The 26658-nt window shown below is 42.1% G+C and overlaps 1 long non-coding RNA gene across 1 annotated transcript in view; it reads right to left on the bottom strand.

The window, feature by feature from the left end:
- Window positions 1-1784: 1784 nt before the first annotated feature.
- Window positions 1785-26658, bottom strand: part of LOC307176541 — a 134638-nt gene continuing 109764 nt past the window's right edge. Inside the window, exon 3 of the long non-coding RNA XR_013824811.1 lies at window positions 1785-2255. This is a non-coding gene — a long non-coding RNA (uncharacterized lncRNA). The remainder of the gene's footprint in view (window positions 2256-26658) is intronic.

The following is a 26658-nucleotide window of genomic DNA, read 5'->3' as shown; positions in this document are numbered from 1 at the left end:
TGTCCTCAGTGACATAAGATATTGATTTGCCTCCTTTAAGCAGTAAATTCTTAGTGACAGAAATTATCTCTCATCGATTTCTCTTGTATGATGCCCAGCATATGGCTGAGACACAAAAAAGAATTTTGTGTATGTTTTGATTATGTGAGGTGATTTAGAACAAGTCATTTAACTTTTCAGTTTTGCTGTCTACGATAAAGAAATCAAAAATAATTGTGGGGCTTCCCTGGTGGCGCAGTGGCTAAGAATCCGCCTGCTAATGCAGGGGACATGGGTTTGAGCCCTGGTCTGGGAAGATTCCACATGCCGCAGAGCAACTAAGTCCATGTGCCACAACTACTGAGCCTGTGCTCTGGAGCCCGCAAGCCACAACTACTGAGCCTGCATGCTACAACTACTGAAGCGTGCCTGGAACCTGTGCTCTGCAACAAGAGAGGCCACCGCAATGAGAAGGCCACGCACCGCAACGAAGAGTAGCCCCTGCTCACCACAACTAGAGAAAGCTCGTGTGCAGCAACAAAAGACCCAATGCATCCAAAAATAAATAAAAATTAAAAAGAAAATTGTGAATAAAATGTTTTAAGACTGTACCCGTAATTATAGGTTACTGGTTGTATTAATTTATGCAGCTGCTAGCAAAAGGCCTGGTAGAGAGCAGGTGACCAAGAAAGGGTCATTGTAATTATTAATATTATTATTAACATAAATTGGAAATGCAAAGATTAGCCTTGAGAGCTTATAACTAGGTGTGATGCCATGTACCAATCTAAGGATGAGGAGACCCTCACAGGGGGAAGGTCTTACTCACCTCCAGATCTGGACCTACCCTAGAGGAGAAAAGAGCAGCTTAGAGTTGGAATAATAATCAAAACTGATGGCTTCAACTTCTTAGGTATCTAATATATGTCCTTTATCTTCATCCCATTTAATAATGCTGCAAAGTAGTTATTTCCCCCATTCTTCAGACAATTATTTTTAGAGCAGTTTTAGACTTACAACAAAACTGAGACGTAGGTACATAGATTTCCCATATACCCTCTGCCCCTACACGTGCATAGCCTCCCGCAGTAATTCCCATGTTTTAGTAAGTAGGCTGAAGACCAACAACTTGTCCACATTCCATAGCTAATAGGCAGTGAAGTTGGTCAGAGAAATCTAGACCTGTTCACTCTAGGCCCTAGATTTTTTCTTTTCAACTTGAATGAAAAGAGGCCATCCAAAACGTCTATATGCAGGACCCCAAAGTAAAATACAAAATGACAACAGGCCTCCCTACTTATTTATATCTATTTGTAATCTCCAACTTGAACTCCTACTCTCAAACAGTATTGTTTGCGCTCACCGATGGAAGACTAGAACCTCAGCCATGCTTAACCCAGAGGAAAAGAGGCATCTAACCATGCAAAGAGGAAAAAAATCTGCAATAGAAGACGGTCCTCTAGGTAAGCCAATTCCCACCCAGTATCCACAACCAGCCTTCCCCACTGGAACAGGATTTCTCCTATGATTCCAGTCTTCACAGTTTCCCTTTTGCCAAAATTCTACTGCACCAAGACCTCATACTCCAGCAGTCTTAAAACTATATGGTCTTTTACTACTTGTAAATTAGAATTAAAAGATAGAGGTGGCCATAGATCACATACATAAATTGAATCATTTACAGATAGAAAAATAGCGCTTCTTGTGTGCCGGACTCATCTTTCTAAACAGATTATAGGTTCATTAAGGGCAGGGACTATGCCTTACTCACCTTTATGGCCCGTCCCCTCTGCACCACCACCCACTGGCTCTAACATAGTACTTAGTACATGGTGGGTACACAAAATACACTACTAGGTGACTAGATCACCTAGCATATTTTACCTGGCTTCCCTTACCAGATTGTAGCTCCAGAGAGCAGGAATCTTGCCTGCCTTAGTCACTGTTGGCACATAGTACACACTAAATAAAGATTCGTAAAATGGTTGTTTTATTGAGCCCTTATTGAGCCCAATGTCAGACACTGGCCTAAGTGCTTTAATCCTTAAAATAACCATGTGAGATACAGAAAGACTTTTCCTCTAAATCCACTTCTTCTCTCAGCTAGAGATGTGTAACTGCATCATGGAAGCCAAGAAGGCTTAGCTGCCATCAATTCTCCAGTAATCATTGGACCACTCAATAGGAAAAGTCATGACTGGCTTAACCTGGTGCCCCTTAATGTTCACTAGACGTTACCTGGGATTATTTTCAACAGTCCTTCAGTGTCCAGAGATCTAAAGATGGAAATCAACAACCAAAACAGAGCAATGTAATGTCAATATGCAACATGAAATATTTATATTTTTATACATGTGAATTTTCTCATGTAGAAATGTACATGCAATCTACACAATACTTTACAAATAATAACTATATTTTGAATACGTAAATATATATATAATTTAATTTATAGTTTTAATTTTCAATAAATTATCTTTGGCCAATAAACTGCCCTTGTTTGTGTTTCTCTGTAACCTACAACCAATCAGAGATTTAGAAGATACTAAAGTAGTTACCAAGTTCATTAGGATTTAAGTCCAAGCTTCAGTTCACTGAAATTCACAGATATGACATGGTCGTTAAAGAGGCAGGAACCCAGGGCTTCCCTGGTGGCGCAGTGGTTGAGAGTCCGCCTGCCGATGCAGGGGACATGGGCTCGTGCCTCGGTCTGGGAAGATCCCACAAGCTGCGGAGCGGCTGGGCCCGTGAGCCATGGCCGCTGGGCCTGCGCGTCCGGAGCCTGTGCTCCGCAACGGGAGAGGCCACAACAGTGAGAGGCCCACGTACCACCAAAAAAAAAAAAAAAAAAAAAAAAAAGAGGCAGGAACCCAGAATACAAAAATCAGTTCTATCTGGAGGAACAAAGCAGTTCTCAAAGGTAAAAAGAGTGGGAAGGGGTTTATGGCTAGCATTAAGAAATCTGGTCAGTTCTTTCCTATGTGCTTCATGCAGTCAAGACATAAAGGGCAAACCAAAGAAACCATGGTGATTAAGGACTTTTTTCCTCAGTTACCACTAGAAGGCTGACATGTAAATGATACATAATCCAGTGTAATTGACTTTAATTTACTTAATATTAAAAGGAGACACAATATAGCTATGACTCATCTTAGTGTAATCAATTTCTGGTTTCTGAAGATACAACAAACAAAAAATAACTTTTTGTTTGGTCTGTAAGACCCAAAGAAGAGCCCATGGAGAGGCAGACACTTCTGTTCCCAGGAGCCTCTTGAATCAATTTTTTGTCTTTGTTGGTTCTCCTTCCTTCATTCTTCCTCAAACAATGAATGCATTTGAACTCCAGGTCTTTCCTGTGCTTGTGTGTGTGTGGTGGTAGGGATGGGTGACAAAAGGAAAAGTCAGTCCTTTCTGGATTTCATCTAAATGAAAAAAAAAAAATCTCCTGCTTATTTAGGTACTTGGCTGAAGGGAGAGGCAGGAAGAAAGTACAATTCCAGCTCACATTTAATGAATATCTGTGCTGTGCCAAGCACCTTCCTCAATCTGCATATAACGAAATAAAGCTCAGAGAGGGTGTGAACTTGCCCTTGCTCCCACAGTCTGTGTAAGTGTATGTGCAAGAATCTGAACCCCAGGTCCCTGAATTCCAAGTCCATGCTCTTGCAGCACATGGACTTGCCAACTTTCTTCTCTTCAGAAGGATTGGTATTCTGTTCCCTTTGAGTAAGTGTGTTGACTGTAAAAGAATCATTCCACTTTCTCATTTTTCCAAGTGAAAAAATAATAGACAAATCACCCTCTGCAACCTTCCTGTATTAGTTTCCTGTCGCTGCTGTAACAAATTGCCACAAAACCTTAGTGACTTCATACGACACAAATGTATTCTCTTGAAGTTCCGGAGACCAGAAGTCCGAGGTAAGTCTGATGGAGCTAAATAAAATCAAGGTGATGTCAAGGCTGGTTCCTTCTGAAGGCTCCAGGGGAGAATCCGTTCCTGGGCTCTTCCAGCTTCTAGTGTCTGCCGGCATTCCTTGGCATGTACCACATCACTCCAATCTCTACTTCTGTGGTCACATTGCTTTCTCCTCTTCTGTGGTCAAATCATCACTGCCTTGTTCTCATAAGGACATTTGTGACGGCATTTAGGGCCCATCCTTATAATCCAAGATAATCTCCCTGCCTCAATATCTTTAATCACATCTGCAAAGTCCCTTTTTCCATATAAGGTAACATTCACAGTTTTGGGGGATAGGGACATGGATATCTTTGGAGGCCATCATTCACTCCCCCATACCATTCTTTTATTCTGACCACTCCAAGAATATAAATTCAGTGGTATGAAATGGCAACTATCTATCTCTACAGAAAGTATTTTAAGTTTTGAACCTCCATGTCCACTGAGTGTGGAAAACCAAATCTTGCTTTGTTGCTCTCTAGGTAGTTTGGGTCTTTCTCAGCTGCATTTTGCATTTGGTACCCTCACCATGAGTTTATTACTTAATGCATTAAAGAAGAACACCACCTTGACTGAGCCTGGTTGTGAATCAGATAAATAATCATAAGAACAGTTTAAAAAAACACCTTCTTAAAAAAAAAAAAACACCTTCTTTTAAAATTGCTCATTTTAGGTAAATCCTTGCATAAGTCCGATTGCATGTTTCATCATTTAAATGTGGCAGCACTCAGCCTATTCCCTTTCAAAAAAATCTTCGATCTCTCACCATTACCTGCAGGACAGAGTGTGAATTTTCAGATCAACAATCAGGGCCTTGGATAGTTTGTCCTATCCTCCTGGTAAGGTGGCTCTTCTCTAGCCTTACACCACTGTGGAAGGTTGCAGGAGGATCTCAGCACATCACATGCATGGGGTAAGACCTCAGCCTCTCTGCCCCTGTTGGTCTCCACTCACACTATAAATGGCCGAAGACGCCGGACAAGGGAATGTGACACTCAGAGCTGCTCATCTGCCTCCACTGAGACAGCATCGGCACCAGCCTCATCATGCCGCATGTCCTATCCGTGTTCATCGCAGTCACTCCCCTGAAACCTGAAACCCGCACACCATGATCGCCCAGACTCCCATCCATGCGGGGCCCTGCTTGTCACGTAATCTGACTCAAGCTCCCACAGCTTTTCAACAACTCAAGCCTTCAGTATGCCCATGAAAGGCACTGTCTGCAATCAGCAAAGTATTCCATAGCCTCAACCCTCAACCTTGCCTTTGAAAAGAAGGGAGTTGCTGGATCTAGAGTACCTTCATTTTTATCTTTACTAGATATTGTAAACTGTTCTCCAAAAAAAAAAAAAAAGGTACCAATCTCTTTTGAACCCACTTCCATCAAGCATTTGTCTTCACTGCATTCAAATGACTCTTGACTTGTCACTTCCCTCTTCACATTGATTGACAGATCCAGAATTCAGTTCTAGTGCTCTTTTTGCTCATTAGAGTGCCCCCCAAGTTTCAGCCTTTCTCTCCCTTCACTGTATACTCATTCTCCAGATGATTTCATTCAGCCTTATAGCTTGAAATACCATCTACATACGACTCCAAAATTTTTATCTACAGCACCAACCTGTCTCTGAAATCTGTACTTAGATAACCAGTCTGCTCCTGATTAGCACTAATCGGTTGATTCTCTCTGTGTTCCCATCTCAAAATTACCAATCATCCAGTTGGCACAGTCAAAATGTTTGGAATTACCCTTGATCTTTCTCTTACCCCCTATATCTAACCCATCAGCAAATCCTATCGGCTTTACCTTCAAAATATATCCAAAGTTCAACCTTTCCTCACACCTCCACTGACACACCTAGTACGAGCCTAGAAGAAAACTGGAGAGGCAATTTAGGGAAGTGGGTGGAGCATGAACTCAAATCCCAGCTTTGCCATGTATGTTCCACCTCTACACGCTTCAATTTCCTCATCCATAAGGTGGGGATTATAACAGTAAATTCCTCATAGAGTTTTGTTGGGGTTAAATAAGTTAATACATGTGAAGCACTTAAAACAGTATGTAGTACTCTGCCTGTTATCATCATCATCACAATGGCCTAATAATTATTATCTCTGCTTCTGCTTAAGACTGCTTAAGACTTCCTTACTCTCTAATAGAATTATCTATCCTTTTCATAGACATTATCAATAAAATCAAAAGTTGGTTCTTAGAAAAGATCAACAAAGTTTACAAACTTTTAGCTAGAATTATTAAGAAAAAAAAAAGATAGAAGACTTAACTAAAATCAGAAATGGAAGTAGGAACATTAAGACTGACCTTAGGTGAATAAGAAAGATTGTAAGAGAATACTGTGAACAACTGCATGCCAAAAAATAGGATAACCTAGACGAAATGGACAAACTCCTAGAAACATACAAATTACCAAAACTGGCTTAATAAGAAACAGAAAATCTCAGCAGATCATCAACAAGTAAAAAGATTGCATGAGTAATTTAAAAAAATTCCCAATAAAGAAAAGTCCAGAACAAGAAGGTTTCAATACTGAATTCTGTGAAACTTTAAAGAATTAATACCAATTCTTCTCAAACTCTTCCAACAAATAGAAGAGGAGGAAACACTTCCTCACTCGTTCCATAGAGCCAGTATTACCTTGATGCCAAATCCAGACAAAGACACCACAGGAAAGAAAACTATAGACCAATATATAAACAGATATAAAAATTCTCAACAAAATACTAGCAAACTGAATTCACAGCATATGTAATAAGGCCTATACACCACGACCAAGTGGGAGATGGCTTTTTTTCACTCAGAATTCCTTGGAGATCCATCCAAGTTGTCACATCAATAACTCTTTCCTTTTTATTGCTGAGTAACATTCTGTGCCATCCATGTTCCACAGTTTGTTTAACCATTTATCCATTGAATGACAGTTGAGTTGTTTCTAGTTTTTTTTGTCTTATGAACAAAGTTGTTATGAATACTCACGTTCAGTTTCTGTATAAATATGTTTGCAAGTCTCTTGGATAAGTGCCCAAGATTGCAAAAAAAAGAAAAGAAAAGAAAAAAAAGACTTCCTTACTCTCTGTACTTCACATATCACTCAAAGGGATCCTTTTAAAGCATAATCATGTCATGAACACTCCAAGCCCCCAAATGGCCTCCAAGCACAGTTGGAATAAAATCTAAAGTCTTTATCCAGTAGAGCTATGCCCTGCCTACCTCTCTGATACCATATTTCAGTACTCTCCCTTTGCACATTATGCATTGTTCATTTCCAATCCAGCAATCATGCTGGTACTTCAGAGCTTCAGCACATAATGTTTCCTCCAGTTCAATGACTTTCCCCAAATGTTTGTGTGGCTCTTTCCATCACTTCATCCAGGTCTGTGCTTAAATGGCACAACATTAATGAAGACTTCCTTGATCTCATTCCCCAAAACAGTAGTTCTTATTAGGGCAGCCCAGAAATTTCTCTCTTTCCCCTTTTCTTACTTTATTTTTCTTCATGGCACTCACCACTTCCTGGTATTACTATGTATTCATTGTTGCTGTTTTTTATTAACTATCTTGTTCACTAGAAAATAAGTTCCTTTTAATCATGACTCATCTTGTCTATTATTATACTCTCCATGCCCAGAACAGTGCCTGGCACGTAATAAGAATTCAGTTAAGTATTTGTTGAATAAATGGATGAATCTTCTCTCTTGCAGCTCCACAGTGCAAGTCCTCTGTTCTAGGTAGATGGGTTACTTGCTGTCTCCTGCGTCTACTTTGTCCATACTGCCTCTGTTCTTGTCCTGGTCTACCACTGCTGGCAAACCCTTCCCAACCACTTCCAAATGTTACCTATCCTTCCAAATATTACCTATCTTTAAAGGCTCATTCAAGCCTCACCTCTTTCATGAAACTTTTCTCAGTGAAAGACAACAAAATCCACACCTTCTGAAAACCTATTTCATTCATTATATATGTCCTTTATACATATATTCTTAATGTTTTCATTTACTAGTTATGTGTAGGGTTAACTACACATTAGTTAACTATTCTAGCTACCTTCAGGGTTAACTATTTCATGTGTCTTTGACTTTACACTCTTCCAGAGAGAGTTCTGAGTCCTTCCTCTGCCCAAAATTTCCCAAACATCCCACATATACGTTTATGATAAATACTTTTGAATCAATGAATGAAAAAAATAAAATTAAAAGGTACCCTAGTAATGTGAGTGATAAACTTTCAACAAACTAGTTCCCAGTTTTAGATATATTTCAAACTTTAAAGAGGAAACTACTAAAATTAAGGTATTTTCTCTACCTGATCATTTCTTTCATTTTTCATGACCCAAGTCATGCATCACATCCTCAATCCACTCATGTATATATTAAGGTTATTTATTTGAGAACTTCTGTACTCTCCTCACAATGTTCCATTTCATAGATGAAGAAACTGGGTCTCAGAGGGGTTAAGCTCATATTCTAAAGGGGTAATAGAAATATAAACAGATAATTGCAAAACAATGTGATGTATTGTATAGAGAAATCTATGGGCTGCCCTAAGGACAGTGAGGATAATGCACTCAACTCTGCCTATCATACAGGAGGGTGGTATGGTCAGAGAGGATTCACAGATAAAGGTGATCTCAACTGCAGTTTGATGAATAAATGGAAATTACCTAGACAGGTGAAGAAGCCAAGGAAATAACCCATGCAGAAGTTCAGTGGCATGGTTAATAGAGAGAAAAATTTCAGTGTAGTGATGGGAGCTAATCCTTCTCACCGCTGCCACTACTCTTTGCAAATGCTTCTATCGCAAACATCATACAGTATTCTAACTGTGAGTTCAGGTGTCAGTTTCCATTACTAGATACTGTTCTTTTCCCTTGTATAACTCCCTTTGTACCCAGCCCTGTGCCTGTCACTGAGTTCACATTCCTTAATTTCAAGCTGCTTACGTGGCTAATGAGACTGCTAGCTGGATAGTTACGTGGAGATGCCATTTCCAGCTTGGCCCCTTTTACGGAATTTCCTTGTAAACAGCCATCTCTCAGTGGCAGCCACAGGGTGATCCGGACAGGAAGGAAGACATTACCAGACATGTGGTAGAACTGAGTAAGTTCTGAGCCCTTGGAAAGAGCACAGCCAGTTACCAGGTCCTGGAGGATGTTCTGCCCTTGAAGTGCTTCATCTATAGTAGACCCTTATCCAAGCCTCTGTGTATTGCAACATAATAATAATCAAAATAATAATAATATTAGATTGAGAAATAACAAGATGTGACTAGAAAATCACTTTGAAATACCTGAATTGGAAGATGTCATGCAGGATAAGATATACTTATTCTATGAAAAAAAGAATCCAAAATGCCCTGCTTCATGAATTAAAGTATATTTCTATTTTCTAATTCCTTTCCTTTTAACTGCAGGGTGACTGCTGGCAAGCTCTGCCCTCCACTGCCAGCTTCAGAACAAAGCCAAGAAATCAACATCATAATCACGCATTGTTTCCATAGCAAGCAATCCTGTAGCTCCGGGCAAAACAACACTTTCTAGATCCTGCCAGAGTGTATGTGGCAGAGAAAGATTAATTAGCCTCTCACTAATTGACAGTATTTCCCTTCACATCTGCTTGGGCCTGATGTGAGTCTAAATGTCTCTGTTTATGCGCCTGAGGCTGACTGAACACGTACAAAATTTAAACCCCTTCCCAAGTATCAGAGATGCCTAGGACCTGGGTCCCCTTTCTTTCAACGGTAGAGATGTCAGAAGAAGGCTTAAGGTGGTGATGAGTGCTTGGGGCCAGGCAGAAGTAGCCTAAGAGACCTGAGGTAGAGTTCTAGTTCTTTAAGAACCAGTCACATGGCTGGCAAACTATGCCTCACTTCTTTGGACTTCTCTTCTTGCTCAGGTGTTAGCTTAGATCGGTGGTTTTCTACCTTGTTTCCCAGAGTCCTAGAAGTTCCAGAGTTCCCTTAGGGATCTCCTAGACTCTCAAGCAGTGCTATTCAATAGAGATTTCTGCTATAATGGAAGTGTTCTATCCACGTTGTCCAATAAGTTTGCCACTTGCCACTAGAGGCTGTTGGGTGCTTGACATGTGGCTAGTGAGACTGAGAAACTGAATTTTACATTTTATTTCATTTTAATTAATTTAAATTTAAATAGCCCCATGTGGCGCACAGCTTCCATACTGGACCATGTAACTCTGGAGGGTTTGAGTTGGGGTCTAAATGGACAGGGTCCAGGATTTGCCCCACTCCTGCCAATCAGAACACGTCTGCCTTTCTCTGTTTCCAGTAATATGCTGCCATGACGGCTTCCCTGAATAAAGCGTTCATAGCTAAAGAGCATTTGAAAACCACTAGACTAAAGGCCCTTAAATCTTGAAAGTTTCTAATCCCATGGTTCTAATCTCCCTTTGTATGCAACAAGGACCACACTCTCTATAGCGTGGAGTGGAGATAAGACAGCCTACTGTACCGTCACACCCCATTTTGCCTGGCTTGGGGGAAGATGCTAATGCAGCTTGATGTGTTCTCTGAACTGAAGAGCATCCTGGCTCCTTTGACGGATGTTCCCAGCTGCTCCATCCAAATTGCTCCCCAGGGGCTGCTCATGCATGGCTCTTTGTGGTTTTCGCTGGTCCTAGAGACTCAGACCACAGAGAAAAAAAGGATCCAGAGGCCAGAAACAAAATCCAAATGAAGTTAATTTTCTCAGCCTGTTAAGTCTCTATTCTCACACAGCTGGGAAGGAGGGGTCGAGGGTTTCCCAAGTGAAAGATGCCCAGAGCTCTGTCAAAGCCATCCCAGGATGCCCACCTCCAGAAACAAGGCCTAAGGTGACTGTTGCCCCCAGGGTTGGAGCTGGGTGGTGGCGAGTGCTGTGCACGCCTGCTGGGGGCGCGTGGTCAAAGCAGAGACTGTGAGTTGCACGTGGTGAGGTTTGGGGTGACCCTGTCAGGCTGTGAGCCCTGAGATGGGAGCCCAAGGAGGTCACACCATGTATGAATCTCACCTCAGTAAAGTATTTTTGTAAGATGACCAAGAAATGAGGTTTACAGCATTTCACATCCCAGAACTGCCTACAATATGTGTAAACCACACAAAATAAAGCTTGTCTCATAAAAGGTGCCAATATCTCTGGCTGTGACTCCTGAAGGGAAGGGAGGGAAGGATTACACAGTTCCTGGAGCGGCCATGTGGTGAGGAGCTGTAGGAAAGGAATGTGGGGGCTTTCCCCACGGAGGCGAAGGCTCACACAGCTCCTTCAATTTCACATCCCCAGACTCCCTTCGAAGCTTCCCCCCAGACAAAGGTAAGCGACTACCAGTAACCTTCCAGAAACCTTTTGTAAGAGGAAATGGCTGTAATTTTCCATCCTTCTCAACCACACTAAAACAAACAGTGGTGCCTGTTAAAGTTCAAGTCAATATTTTAACCGAAGAATACAATTGAGAGAACCACATCATCGAACATTTTTCCAACCCACTTTCTCACTTAGAGCAGAAACGGTTGACAGCAGTCTTGTCTTCTGCCAGGTGTTTGGGTGAGGGCTTTGTGGAAATACAGAGTGTGGCATTTTGAGGAGGACTTGCTGCTAGAGTTCACTTCGTGGCTTTATCACATTTCTAGTTGTCTCTTCTTATCAGTATGTTAAATCGCTCTCACCAATAAAATAGGCATATTTTGCCTATGGTGCCCCATCCCTGCATTCAACAGCCCCACGCTTATTATTATTATTATTATTGCGGTACGCGGGCCTCTCACCATAGTGGCCTCTCCCGTTGTGGAGCACAGGCTCCGGACGCGCAGGCTCAGCGGCCATGGCTCACGAGCCCAGCCGCTCCGCGGCATGTGGGATCTTCCCGGACTGGGACATGAACCCGCGTCCCCTGCATCAGCAGGCGGACTCTCAACCACTCCGCCACCAGGGAAGTCCCCCCATGATTATTCTTGAAGGGCTGGATAATGCTGTTTTCTGTCAGTAAGGAGGTGACTGGAAAGACCAGGGTCTCTCCACAGTGAGAACACACTTAGGCTTCTTTGCTCAGTAGCTGTGAAGGCTGCTTTGGGGGTGTCCCTGCTGGTGGCTCAGTTTCTAGGGGCCTGGTTTCTGAAGGAGATATGAAAAGTTAGGTTGTTGATGTCCATCAGCTACTAGCTATGCTGCCCTGTGGAAGCTGGACTTCTGCACGTCCAGCTCAGCCCTGTTTGAAATCCCACATGCCAGATGAAGGGCAGTGTATTCTGCCTTGCTTCTGAGTTAACTATTCCTAAAAGATGTAGGACAATTGCACAGTGTACCAAGAAAAGATTCTAGACTTGATTACAAGTCAAAATCTCTAACAGAGCTTTGAAACACCTTGTGGTAATAAGTACATGTCAAGTCTGGGGTTACCTTCTAGAGACTTTCTTTTGTAGTGTGAATATCCCTTTATTATGGGTTGTAGCCAAAGGGTCACAATTAGGGAAAGGCAATTTAGAACTAAAGGGTCCACATGGCTCATTACCTTCCTCTGAGCCATAGACCTCTGGTTTAATAAATCCAACCCACAGGGTAGGAATGATTTCTGAGAAAAGTCTGTGCCAGTGTTGGACTGGGAACATCTCTTTATGTCCCTTACACACTGAAGCACTAACTCTCTTCCAACTGTACAAATAAGCTCCTTGGAATCATTTCCCAGGATTTACTGAAATGATAAAAGTGGAAGCTACTGAGATTTTACAATAAAAGGAGAAATCTCAGGTTTGAAAAATGGAAAACTTTTTTTTCCAGTTCCATTAAATTACCTATATCGTCACAGGACACCACAGAGGATCTTGCTTGATACCTGCCTGGAGTCACATGAAATTTATTCTCCCGATTGTTCCCAAGGACGTGATTAATGATGAGTCAGAAAGTCTCCATGCAGGAAGTCTATTCTTTATGACTTTGACCTACTTTTCTGAAAATGGACTCAGAGAAGAGAGTGTCATTCAAAATGCCTGGAAAAGAGAGCAACTTAACCTGATTATGACAACCCCAAGGACTTGGGAGAGGGAGACTTCATGACCAAAAGCAGAAGTAGGAGTTTGGATTAATGTGAAGAAAAAGTAGGTAAGCAGTGGAATATACAGTTAAGAACACAAAACAAAACAAAACCCAACAAGCAAGTGGAAGGAGAGCCAGTTAGCGAGACACTATGGCGGTGTCTGGGTAATGATGTAAATACAGGCTGAACAGCCTCCTTACTACAAGCCTGTGAGACAATTAGGATAGAGGCTCACTCAAGAAAGCAAAAGAACTAGAGCAACTTGTAATTACAAAAAACCAAGCTGCTTGGGAGGCGACACTGGGCTATGGTTTGTTATCTTAACACTCACCACCATAATAGCATATGTTTCTCTAATTTGTAGAATGCCATCCTGTCAGTAAGATGTACACTTTATTTTCAAAGGGGTCTATGTTTGCCTTTTCCATGGATGCAGTACTTCCTTTCACAATTATTTAGCTGCTTGGGACATGTGCAAATGTGAACAGAACTACCACAGCACTGCCAAGGGCTTGGCTGCCTCACTGGGCACCCCACTTGGTCCAGGATGTTCCTTCAACCATCCTTCTCATGTAGCTTTTTCCCTCAGTGAACTCCTGCTCCTTTTTTCCCACTCTTCCAAGCCATGGTGGGGTTATAAGCAACTATAAAGAGTGCCTGATGCAGACGAACCTCTGCCCAGTGTGGGGAGGCTCAGAGATGGCAGCCATCACTCTCCTGCTGCACAAGGACAACTGGGGAGACAAGGAGAATCTTCATGGAGCCCAAACAAGTTAGCACAGAACATAATAAAATCTGGAGTTGAGTGTCACAAGCCAGAAGGAACTATATAGCAATTTGGAGGAAGAGGGTGTCAGTGAGAGTGAAAATGACCAAGCATGCTTCCTGGGTAAATAGAGGCAGCAGGACACAGAGAGATGAACTGTGTGGCTTTGGAGCCAGCCAGATGGCACTGAAGGAGTCACTCAGAGTCTCCAAGCTTTACTGCCCTTACCTTTTAAAAAAAATAAATAAATAAGGGAAGTGATACCCACCCCACCATGTACTAAGGATGAAATTAAATAATTTATGTAATATGCTCAGCACAATGTTTGGTTCTTGGTAATTACACAATAAAGAAGACAATTACTATGGGACTTTAGCCGGACCTAGAAATTTAAGTAAGATTAAGATAGATGGATAGGGAAAACGATCATATTCCAAGCACAGAACGTACAGGAAATATAGTACACAGTTCTCACACATATGCATGTTCAGTTCTTACCCCGTATATGCTCAAGAAAGACCTTTTTAAAATTTGTAATAATTTTATATTTATTAGAAAGTTGCAAAGACAGTACATGCTCTTTAGCTAAAGGTATGATGGCAATCATGTTGCAATATATAAAAGTATCAAATCAATATACTGTACACTGTAAACTTACACAGTGTTATATGTCAAATATATTTCAAGAAGGAAGGAAGGTAGGAAGGAAGGAAGGAAGGAAGGAAGGAAGGAAGAAAGAAAAGAAAGAAAAAGAAAGAGAAAGAAAGAAAGAAAAAGAAAGAAAGAAAGAAAGAAAGAAAAAGAAAGAAAGAAAGAAAAAGAAAGAAAAGAAAGAAAGAGAAAGAAGGAAAGAAAGAAAGGAAGGAAGGAAGGAAGAGAGGAAGGGAGGGAGGGAGGAAGGAAGGAAGGAAGAAAACATCAGGTAAATAGAACTTGAGAGGCATTCTATAGACTGCCTGACCAGTGCTTCTGAAAACAAAGTAATGATAATGAAACTTGTTTTTAATGATAAAATGATTGGAGGCAGAAAGAAGAGTTTGTTCCTGTAATGCTGAAAGGATCCCTGCATAAATTTGTGATGAGGGCTGATGAGTAGGCCAAGGGTAGGAGGTGTTAGGGAAGAATAAGCTAATTAAACACATTTCTTGTATTACCCTACACTATGCCCACCCTATATCAGCAATGATAACCTACGAAGTTGACATAAAAGGATAAAGACTCTGAGAACCTTCTCCCTATTCATGGAACCCCATGGCTTCATTGATCCCATTGCCCAAAGTTCCCCAATGTTATAGAACCAGGAACATTCACACACAGAGGGGATGTGTCTGTTTCTGAGGAAAAATCTCAGGGTTTCTTGAGAAAGCTAGCTGGTCTTATTAAGTCATTTTAATAAGTAAGTTACTGATTATCTACTATATAGAATGTGTGCTAGAAATATAATTGTGAGTAAGAAAACCATAGTCTCTTCCTTCACATATTTTAGAGTCTAATGGACTACAGATGTAAATTAAATAAGTATGCAAATACAAATTTATGAATTGTGAAAAAGCCTATGAAGGACAAATTACATGGAGAAGTAAGAACATGTATGGGATCTGATCTGGTCAGGGAAGTGGGGAAGGACATCTATGAGGAAGTAACTCTTGCGGGGAGATCTGAAGGATTCAGGGGAATTCAACGGGGAATGGGAAAAGTGGTCCAGATTGAAGGAAACACAAATGCAGTGGCCCCAAGGCAGAAGGGAAGAGAGATGGTCTGAGAAACTGAAAGATGACATGGCCAGGTGGCAGATGGCCAGGTGGCAGACACCCAGAGAATAAGGGTGAGAGATGCAGCTAAAGATGAACACAGAGGCCGTGTTAAAGATTGCGACTTTCCTAAAAGCAACATGGGAAGCCACTGAAGTATTTGAAGGTCTCCCAGGCTTGGCGGGGAGAACACACTGAAGTGGAACAACACTGAAAATGTGGAGACCAAAAGTCTCAAGAGTCTTGGAGAGCAAGGATGCTAGCTTGACAGAGGGTGACAGTGTTGGTGATGATCAGAGGCGAGCAGACTTGAGGGAGATTTGGGAGGTAGACTCAGAAAGATGAGGGGGTAGATTACCTGTTGGAGGTGAACAAGGAAGCAAGACAAATGTGACAAGGAAGGCCAATGACCTGAGAGGCTGGATAGTCAGGGGAAACCTTGGGTAAACAAGGGACCCAAGATCTTCCTGGGGGACAGTGGAGAAAAGCAAGGAAGGGGGAATCTACAATCTAAAGGGAATCCTCTGGCCTCCTCTGCTAAGAAAGTGCTGGAGTGTCCTGGGAGACTGAGAAAGAAGGCTGGCAGTGAGAATATTGGGGCCTGCCCACCAGTGGGGCAGAGAGAACAGGCTTGGAAGAGGTCTTAGAGGTGGTGGGGCACACGGTGGGGCAGTTCTTTGAGGGTCTGACAAGTGGCCACTAGAAGCGCTCAATGTGGCCAACACATGTCAGAGGAAGGTCACAGGCTGGTTTGTGGTTCTCAGAGCAGGAAAGTCTCTTTTCCACCAGGGACTGTATCTGCCCTAGCTTTATACTTGTTGTCCTTCAAGATGGGGTGAGCTACTAGAAGATCCTTGGTACTTGCTAACAATTACATTTAAAAAAATTTTTTTTAATTTTTTTTAGTCTTTATTGGAGTATAATTGCTTTACAATGGTGTGCTGGTTTCTGCTTCACAACAAAGTGAATCAGTTATACATATACATATGTTCCCATATCTCTTCCCTCCTGCGCCTCCCTCCCCCCTCCATCCCACCCCTCTAGGTGGTCACAAAGCACCGAGCTGATCTCCCTGTGCTATGCGGCTGCTTCCCACTAGCTATCCACTCCACACTTGGTAGTGTATATATGTCCATGCCACCCTCCCGGCCTGTCACAGCTTACCGCTCCCCCTCCCCATATCCCCAAGTCCATTCCCCAGCAGGTCTGCGTCTCCATTCCCGTCCTACCCCCAGGTTCTTCATGACATTTTTTTTTCTTAAATTCCATATATATGTGTTAGCATACGGTATTTGTCTTTCTCTTTCTGACTTACTTCACTCTGTATGACAGACTCTAGGTCCATCCACCTCATTACAAACAGCTCAATTTTGTTTCTTTTTATGGCTGAGTAATATTCCATTGTATATATGTGCCACATCTTCTTTATCCATTCATCCGATGATGGACAATTAGGTTGTTGTACTTACAAGATTTCCAAAGCACTGAGCTGGAAACATTCGCAAATGAGTGGGGATTTCGCCAGGTCACAAAGAGCATCTTCAGGACAAGACCATACCTTGTGTATCTCTGCATCCATAGTGTCAAGCACGACTGAGTGAATAAATGAGTCCTGGTTTTAGGTTGGGGTAACAAGTACACTGCAGAAGACCTCAGGTGAGAAATAAATCAGTAGATGAACTTGGCAAAATTGAAAATAACTTCCAGTACTGTTTGTGTGTGGGTGTGTATGATAACCTAGAAGCCTGGTGAAATAGGACCATGAAGGCTGAATTCATCCCCGTTTCTATTTGTTGCTTACTTTTTTCCCTCCAAGCTGGAATAAAGCCACGAAGAAGAGCCAAGGACTAACTCCCAGATGAAGCTAATGCTCCTTAATGCACAGAGGTTGGTTTGCCCTTTCTCACCGGCAGCTTTCAGAGGAACTGCATCATCAACTGATGACAGTCTTGTCCTTCTCCTCCTCCAACCCATGACTGTAACATCGGGAAGCAGAGGGCACCAGATGCAGAGGCATGATCCTCCCGTCACGCAAGGAACAGGGTTCAGTGGTGTTTGGAGGTGTGTTGCAAACCAGCCCGTGAAGAGCAGTTTCATCTTTCTTCTCCGTCCTCCACATGAGACTTCGTTTCCAAGCATTGGATTTGGGTTGCCTCAATCCCCAGACAACCCAATGTAAAGTGCTGCCTACATATCTGAGATCAGGTCTTTGGAGGCACAGTTAATATGCTTATGACGTGTTATTCCTCCAAGTCCTGTCTGTCCCCATTACCTACATATCTTATAACTTTTGCCATCCTTTATTAGGAGTATTTCTGTTCACTCCTCCATTTTCTCTTTCCTCAGACAGTGGTATCACATGACTCACATAGGTAAACATTTATTTAAAAATCTACATGATCAGAAATGCAAATTAAAACAACACAGATATTTTCTTGCCAATCAAGTCTGCAAAGTTCTTTTTATGTTAATACCTAATGATGCCAAGTTTCAAAGGAAATGGGTACTGTTGGCAAGGATATAAATAGCTCAACCTTTCTGGAAGGTAATAGAGTAATTTTATCCTATGCCTTGAAAGTATGCATATCATTTGACCCGGCAGTTACACATTGAGGGTCTATGCTAAGTCTCTAAATTTAATCTCAGAATCATTTTGTGAGGTAGTTATTATTACTGTTATCCTCATTTACCAAGGAGAAAACTGAAACTCAAAAAAGGGTGAGTTACTTGTTCAAGGTTACACAGTAAATATGTGGCCGGAAAGGGACAAAATGCAGATCTCAAATGTGATTCTTAAATCTCAAATGATGTGAAAGGCCGTGATCTTACAGTTAACACAAGAATTTTCATCTAAGCTTTACTTATATAATAGGGAAAAACTGACAGCAACCTGGATATGCAACAATAGAGAATCGATTTTTAAAATTATAGTGTAACCATACAGTGAAAACGCATATATTCTTTAAAACGTTGTAGAAGAATATTTAATGATGTAGAAATGTTTATAATACACAATTTAGTCTATAACATAATGCACAATATCTCAACTTTTTAAAAATAACTGTATACACATGCATAGAAAAAAGATCCAAAGAATAGATATCAAAATGTTAATAGTGTTAATCCTTTATTGCTAGAATTTCAAGACTATCTTCTTTCTTACTGCCTTTTTTTGTAATGTCATGCATTTTTTCATCATGCATTTTTTTAGCAAGAAAACAAAATTACTAAAAAGGATGAAAAAGCCCATGTTTCCCTTCCTTTAGCCTGGATGAACTCTAGATCTATAATAATAGGTAACAGCCTCCATTTATTAAAGCATCTGCTACCTGTCTGGCAAGTAGACTTTTTAAGGGACAGTTCATTTGTCACTATCAACCCTAATACACCCATGTTACGAATAAGAAAACTGAGGTACAGAGAGTTAATTTGCCAAAGATCACACAGCCAAGAGGCAGGGCTGGGACTCTAACCTTTCATGTCATTGCAGAGTGTGTGGTGCCCTGCAGTTGGTGGTGAGAATGAGGATCTAACAACCAGTGCATTTGGATTCAGATTCCTGAGCTACTGTAAGTAGTTTCTGGCAGGAAAGAGGTCTCTGCAGAAGGCACCCCTTTGCCTTTACACTAACCTTAAACCAGGCACCCCAATGCTCTACTCGTCTCCAGCCCAAGCACACCTTTCAAATCTTCTGATCGCATAATACTTTGCCTAACTTGTTGGTTCTTTCCATAGATCAAAGAAATAGAAATGAAGAATAAGTAATTAACTGATGACCAGATCTCTTCCCTAGCTTCCCCTTCAGTAATCTCCTGGACAAACTTGAACAAGATAGCCTCTGAAGAAAAATCACAAGTCGACAAGCCTGCACACAGAGGGGGACAGCAATGACTCTGACCCCCTATCTCAATGATCAACTGAGGTTACTCCCCTATTTCCCTTTAAAAGCCTTCATGGCTGAGCAAAACCTTCGGAGGTGGCTTTTGGGGACACTGAGTCCACCATCTCCCCAGATTGCCGGCGTTAAGCACCTTCCCTTTCTGCCAGCGTTTGTCCCTCTCTCTGAGCATTGATTTTCAAGTGGCAAGCAGCCGGACCTGATTCGGTAACACTACTTGCTAGCTGTGTATGAGGAGTGATTTGCTCTGTATCTCAATTGCCTCTTATGTAAATTTGTATAATAACGGTGGCTACTACGTAATGATGAGGATTAAATGAGTGAATTATTAAGGCGCTTGGAACAATACGTGACAGGTAGCACCCTAAGTGCCAGCCTTAGGAAAAGGGCCCTACTGGTTGGTGCTGGCAGGTATATCACGGAGCCAAATACATCTCCAAATGCAATCAATTTTGGCCACTTAACTGGGTGACCTTGAGCGAGTCACTTATCTCTCTGTTCCTCTGTTTCATTATCTCTTGTGTCAAGTGTCCTGAACATGGTACCTGCTAATGATGACAATTGTCCCAACCATGCTACGAGCCCTCCCTGTGTTTCTCCCTGACACTGTGACACAGTCACTGGTTAGGAACCCACCCCTTTGCTCAGGCTGAGTTGTACCCTGAACTGTGCCGAAGGGCAATTTCCAAGCTCCATGTGAAGAAGCTTGAAAACAATGAAACCTGTACTCTGTTCCTGATCTTTTCCAGGAGACAGATTCTGTTCCGATTCTGAAGCAGGAGAGGAAGTTCAGCTATGTAACTCCTTTCTGCTTTACTTCAATAACGACAACAACAACAAAATCCTCAGTTTTGCCAGAAACAAGAAGCCCAGAAATGTTTTGCTTCTTTTGATAGTACTAAAGAAAAGTCCCATCTGCTTGCCATTTACCTCCGGAGTCTGGAAGCGCTGTAATTCTCAGAGCAGGGGCAGAGATGGAGGAAGCTGTTTAATGGCTGCAAGGGTTTGTGCCTGTGTATAGCATGGGAAAATAAAAACCAGCCACCACTAAGGTGTCTGTGCCTTCCGCTCCCGGGGAGGGGAAGGGAAGGGAAGAGAGGAACGGTGTGGGCATTCCAGAGAGCAGCAGCGTTCTGTGTTATTTTTTTTTTCTTTTAAAATTAGAAGACTCTAATGCTTGCTATCTTCCCAGCCCACTGTTCCCTGGGCTCTCTGTCTCCCAACTCTGCCAAGACACATATTTCTCCTTCTCTGGACCAACCTGAAGGTGTGATTTGGGAATGGCACTAAACAAACAACCCTGATTCCGGCCCCCTGGGAAGCATCCAGACCCAGAAAAGGCTCCAGAGGGGAGTGGCTGGAAGGATGTGGCCTGGCCCAAGAGCATCCCTGCTTAGGAGGACTCTGAAGAGGCCATCTCTTCTCCACACTTCTGGCTTATTTGGGGCTTGTGGTGGTGCGGCGGGGGTGCCCACCGCAGACTAGACGGTCAGTCGTGGAATGGAGGGCTTGAATCCACTCCCATCAAGGCTGACCTGAGGCTGGGTCCATTCTCCTGATGGTGAAGGAAGGCCCTGGCTGGAAGACCACATACAGACCTCTTCTTAGTGAGACCCCATGTCCCAAATCATTTCCTCAAGACATGGCCTCAGGGAAGGTCAATGCCCTGGAGAGTGTGGGAGATCATGCAAGGGCTGCAGAAAGAAAAGACTGCTGAATTGAAGATGGATGCTTTAACAAATGTGTCCTAAGTAAGAGCAAACCAGAGATGGCCTAAGGCAGGAGTTCACAAACTAAAGCTTGTGGACCATACTCAGCCCACTGCCTGCTTGTGTGCAGCCCTCAAGCTAAGAATAACTTTTATGTTCTTAAATGGGTGAAAAAAATCAAAGGATAACAGTATTTTGTAATGCATGAAATTATATGAAATTCAAATATTAGTACCCATCAGTAACGTTTTATGAAAACTCAGCTGCACTCATTCATTCACATATTGACTGTGGCTGCTTTCATACTACAATGGTGGAGTTGAGTAGTTACAACAGAGGCCATCTGGCTCCCAAAGCCTAAAATATTTCTTACCTGGCCCTCGATGGAAATAGTTTGCCAACCTGTATTCCATGGCGGTGGTTTTCAAACTTTAGTGTACATCAGAAATCACCTGGAGGGCTTGTTAAGACAGATCGCAAGACCCATCTCCAGAGTTTCTGCTCCAGTAGGGCTGAAGTGGAGGCAGAAATCTGCATTACTAATAAGTTCACAGGTGATGCTGTTGCTGCTGGCCCGGGGTCCACAATTTGAGAACCAGTGTACTCCCAGGGACACAGATGGTACAAAGAAAATGAGAGGAGACGCTGAGGAGGGTAGGTTCCGTGGGAATATTAAAGCTGGAGAGACAGGGAAAGGAATTTTCTAGGGAATGAATGTGGGTTTGAGTATACTTCTCAGCAAGCATACACAGGAAAAGTGCAGACGGAGAGAAAATTTAAAGATCTACAACTCTGATGGAAAGGGACACTGCTTTGATTAAGATGTGTGGACTGAAGGAAACAAATTTCCTTCAAGCTCATTGCTTCACTTGGCTTTTAACAGTCTCAGTGTCTCTACCTGTGATAAGAAAGGGTTGATTATAAAAGGGCTAATTGGACATATGAAGACATTAGTTTTTAACCTTTTGAAGTAAGGTTATTTAAATTCCTTTGGGATTTCTTACACCCCTCTCTCTCAGGAGAAAGAACCAGTTACCGCTTTTGGTTCTCTATTGCTGCATAGCAAGCCATCCCCAAACGTTGTGGTTTAAAACACAGTAACTCGGCTTTGCCCAGGATTCGGTAACTGGGCTGGGTTCAGCAGGGTAGCCAGATTTCTCACACGGTGGTTTAGGGCTCCCGAGATCACAAAAGCAGACGCTGCCAGGCCACCTTAAGGACTAGGCACAGAACCGGCACAGCATCACTTCCATGGCAGCCACATTGTACTGGTGATGGAGAAGGACAGGCCAGTCCAGGTTCCAGGGGGCAACACCAATGTCACGGGTTAGGGCAGCATTTGGGAAAGATTTCCATAAAACCAAAGGAAAATAGGTAAATAGGAAAGCTCCCCTGCTAATAGACGGCCCTACAGGGACAAAACTAAGACTTATGGTAACTTTGGGGGGTGGAATCCTAGGACGGAAAGCACTGGAAGTTCTTCAAGAGCATTCACGGATGTTTTCCTTTTTTATTTTTTAATTGTGCCCACACAAGTTCTAGAACAGCCTACTTCCACTTTGACTAAATTCACATAGTTACTGACAATTATCTTAATTACACATTCATGGAAAACTCACAAAGAGGTGGAATAAGATTACCTTTAAGTTGTGCTATTGGTGAGGCTTTTTTTTGACTGTTTTTTTTTAAAATACAAGCACACTGGTATATCCCCTTTTGAATGTTCTAAAGGCATCTACATACTGGAGCTTGTATAGGGGGAGAAGGAAAGACTTGAAACAATTATTTTCTTCCCAGTATTCCTTAATTCTTTGTTTTCATATTTATCAATGTATTTAATTACAAAAAAGTGTTTATTCAATACACATTGTACTGTACCTTGTATTTTCATTTAATGATTCTGTCCATGTGAGCATATATAACTATATCACTCTTTTTGATGGTTATGTAGTATTTTGTTATATTATCTAGCTAATCTCCAATTGTTAGACCCAAGAGAATTAAAAACATACGTTCACACAAAAACTCATACATGAATATTCACAGCAGCATTGTTCATAATAGCCAAAAAGTGGAAACAACACTAATGACCATCAACTGACAAATGGATAAACAAAATGTGTAACATCCATAGAATAGAAAATTATTCTGCCATGAAATTAAAAAAGAACAAAGCACCAATAACACCCTACAACACAGATGAACCTTGAAAGCGTTATGCTAAGTGAAAGAAGCCAGACACAAAAGACCACATATTTTAATGATTCCACTTACACAAAAGGCAAACCCATAGTAACAGCAAAAAGATTAGCACGCCTTCATTCTTGGAATGCTCTCCTTTCTTGGCTTTCACAATACCATTCTCTTCCGGAGTTCCTTGCTACCTCTCTGACTGATTTGGTTTCAAGTATGTCAGCCATCACCCCTCCTTACACACTGTGGTCCTCGGTGACCCTCGTATTCTCTCACCCATATGCTCTTTCTTGCACACAGCTCAGAACTGCTGTGACAAGTTTGCTGACTCTATGACTTCCCAGATTTATTCCTCCAGCCTTTTCCTCCTCATGAACTCTAGACCCTCTTGCCGCTCTTGAGTATTTCTTCTTAGACGTTCCTCGGGTTCAAAACAGAATTCATCATTTCCTAAGCCATGACTTTATGCTTTTGGATATGTTGCCTCCTCCACCAGAATGCCCTTCCCACTTCTCTGCCCTGTGAACTCCTACTCATTTTTCAAGATTTAGCTTAAATTTTACTTCCTCCCTAAAGCCTTCATGGGCTACTTGGTTTCGATAATTAGCTGCCTCCTGTGTTGCCAAGCACTTTACATATGTCTTTCGCACATTCGCCACATTGTGTTTAATTATTTTGTCTGACTGATCGCCTCAAAGGCTGCCATTTTGTCTTACTTTTTTTGTATCCAGCAGTTAGCACAGTTGCACGGGAGATAATAACAGTGATTACAGCTAACACTTCTATCGTGCTCACTGGATACCAGGCACCATTTTGAGTAATTTTACTCATATTAATTCACTTAACCTCCCCATTCACCCTTTGCGGCAGGCACATTTCTATGCCAATTTCTCATATAGATAAACTGAGATTAAGAAAGTTTAAGGAATTTTCCCAAGGTCACACAGATACCAAACGGCAGAGCTGGGATTAGACCCCAGACATCTTGCAACAAAGTCTATGTTCTTTTTTTTTTTCTGGCTGCGTTGGGTCTTCATTGCTGCACGCGGGCTTTGTCTAGTTGTGGCAAGCAGAGGCTACTCTTTGTTGTGATGCGCAGACTTCTCATTGTTTTCCTTAAAGTCTACTGATTGTAAATGTTAATCACTTCTGAAAAATACTCTCATAGCGACATCTAGACTAGTGTTTGACCAAACAATGGGGCACCGGAGCTCAGCCAAGTTAAAAATTAACCATCACACTGTCCATAGCCGTAGCTAACCATGGTTGAGAAGGGAAAGTCTCAGAGGCAGTGAATATATAAACCACCTCCAACTGAGGAAAACTTTCGTTACCTTAGGGGCCATTTTGTATGCCATGGTCTAAATTTATGAAGAACATGCTTAAAGCTGCTTTATATTCTTTTTCCTTGTCTTAGACATCCCACACCACCTCTCTCCATTGTCCCCAAGTACTCCTTCCTGCCATCAGACAGTTGTTTCTACCACTGAACCTCCCAGGACACCCTTCCTATTCATTGTCACAAACAACATGTCTTCCTGATGAAAAGCAGTCATTGAGAACACTTGTCCTACACCATGTTTTTGCAACTCTTCCCATTTAAGTTTCAGCCTTCTCAGATGCTCCACAACTCATAGAATTATGGAACTTTAGAACTTGAGGGGCAACTTAGTCAAATTTCCTCATTTTACTGGTGAGGAAACTGGACGCGGTGACGTCTCTGAATTTGAGGTGGAAGCAGGAATAGAATTCAGGTCTGTTCTGCCAGCCTCGGTGCTCTTTACGCTTGATAGACAAGAAAGAACCAATGCATACTGGAAGGGAAACTAGCCTGGGAGGAGATAGGAGAGGATGCTCTTGATATAACAAGCGGATTTTGCTCAAGCTTTTTAATCTCCCTGAGCCTCAATTTCTTTATTTGTTAAGTGGCTCAAATTGGTGCTTCTCAAACTTTAATACGCATACGAATCTCCCAGGGATCTTTTTAAAACACAGACTCTGATTCAGTAGGTCTGGAGTATGGCCTGAGAGTCTGCATTTCTAACCAGCTTCCAGATGATGCTGATGCTGCTGGTCTTTTAAGTAGAAGGGCATAGATGATCTGTAAGCCCAATCTGAGCCTTAAAATTCTATGATTTGGGGCTTCCCTGGTGGCGCAGTGGTTGAGAGTCCGCCTGCCGATGCAGGGGACACGGGTTCGTGCCCCGGTCCAGGAAGATCCCACATGCCGCGGAGTGGTTGGGCCCGTGAGCCATGGCTGCTGAGCCTGCGCGTCCGGAGCCTGTGCTCCACAAAAAATTATATGATTTGGTGATTCCATGGTTAAGGACAGCAGCATCAAACGTATGTAAAATAGGCAGTCTGGGGGAAATATTAAATTTTACCTGTACTTCTCTGTACACTTTTTTTCACAATACTTTTCTTCCATAGAGGGTCACCATATATTCTGATTTACCTGAGAAAGTATTGGTTTGTGCCTGTTTTCCCAGTGTGATGATTCAGAGAAACCTTTTCACTCTTAAGAGTTTCCCAGTTGGGACAATAAATTATACAGTCACCCGTTTTAAAGTTTCTTTTGCTCATTATCTATGTTCACAGAATATAGAATGCATTTGATTTCCACAGTTTGCATATTTCGAACCACGGAAAAGAAGTTGTGTCCCAGAAGGTTTCCTGCATGGTATGTCAGAATTTCATGGTTTGTGAATTCCGGTTTTCTTTCCTTATGAAAAGCACACTCACTGAAGGCACTTGGCAAGGGCCTTTTGCATTCAGCCCTCCTGAGATGTGGGACCCTGGGAAAAAGTGCTCACTGTTTGTTTTGTGGTGACTGGCAGCAAAGCTCACTTGGATGATTAAAAGCTAAATGGAAAAATACCTCATGGGTGATTTTCCCACTTCCTACTCTCACAGAATCAGTGTCTGAATGTATAGTTCCCAAGTTCAGGAGCAGCTACTGGAGTGAACTTCTGTGCCTACCTAACCAAAGGTGTTTCTGAAGGCATAGCATAGGGAGGGCGCCAGCCACAAACTACAGATCCTCCACCTGCTGTTCCTCCAGGCTGCTTGCAATCCCACTCAAGAGACTACATTCCTGGAGGCTTCAAAATCAGTTATTAATTACCACCTTCTATTATGAGTTAGTGGCCTTTGTTACTGATTCCTTTAATAAATATTTGTTAAGTGCCTACTACGTGGCAAGACAGGATTACTTGACAGCTGAAATTAAGAACTGGACACAGTTTTAGTCTGTAGATCTTTAGTCCCTGATTTTCTAAAAGAAAAAGGGGAGGTGTTAATGGAAATTGGAGGGGTAAAATGTGACACTCTTTTTTCTATAACTGATTCAGAACATAAGAACCTATGTCTAAAAA

Source organism: Stenella coeruleoalba (genome assembly GCF_951394435.1).
Source record: "Stenella coeruleoalba genome assembly, chromosome: 18".
NCBI lineage: Eukaryota > Metazoa > Chordata > Mammalia > Artiodactyla > Delphinidae > Stenella > Stenella coeruleoalba.
The sequence above is the reverse complement of the archived record's forward strand: the minus strand, read 5'-3'. Positions and strand labels throughout refer to the sequence as shown.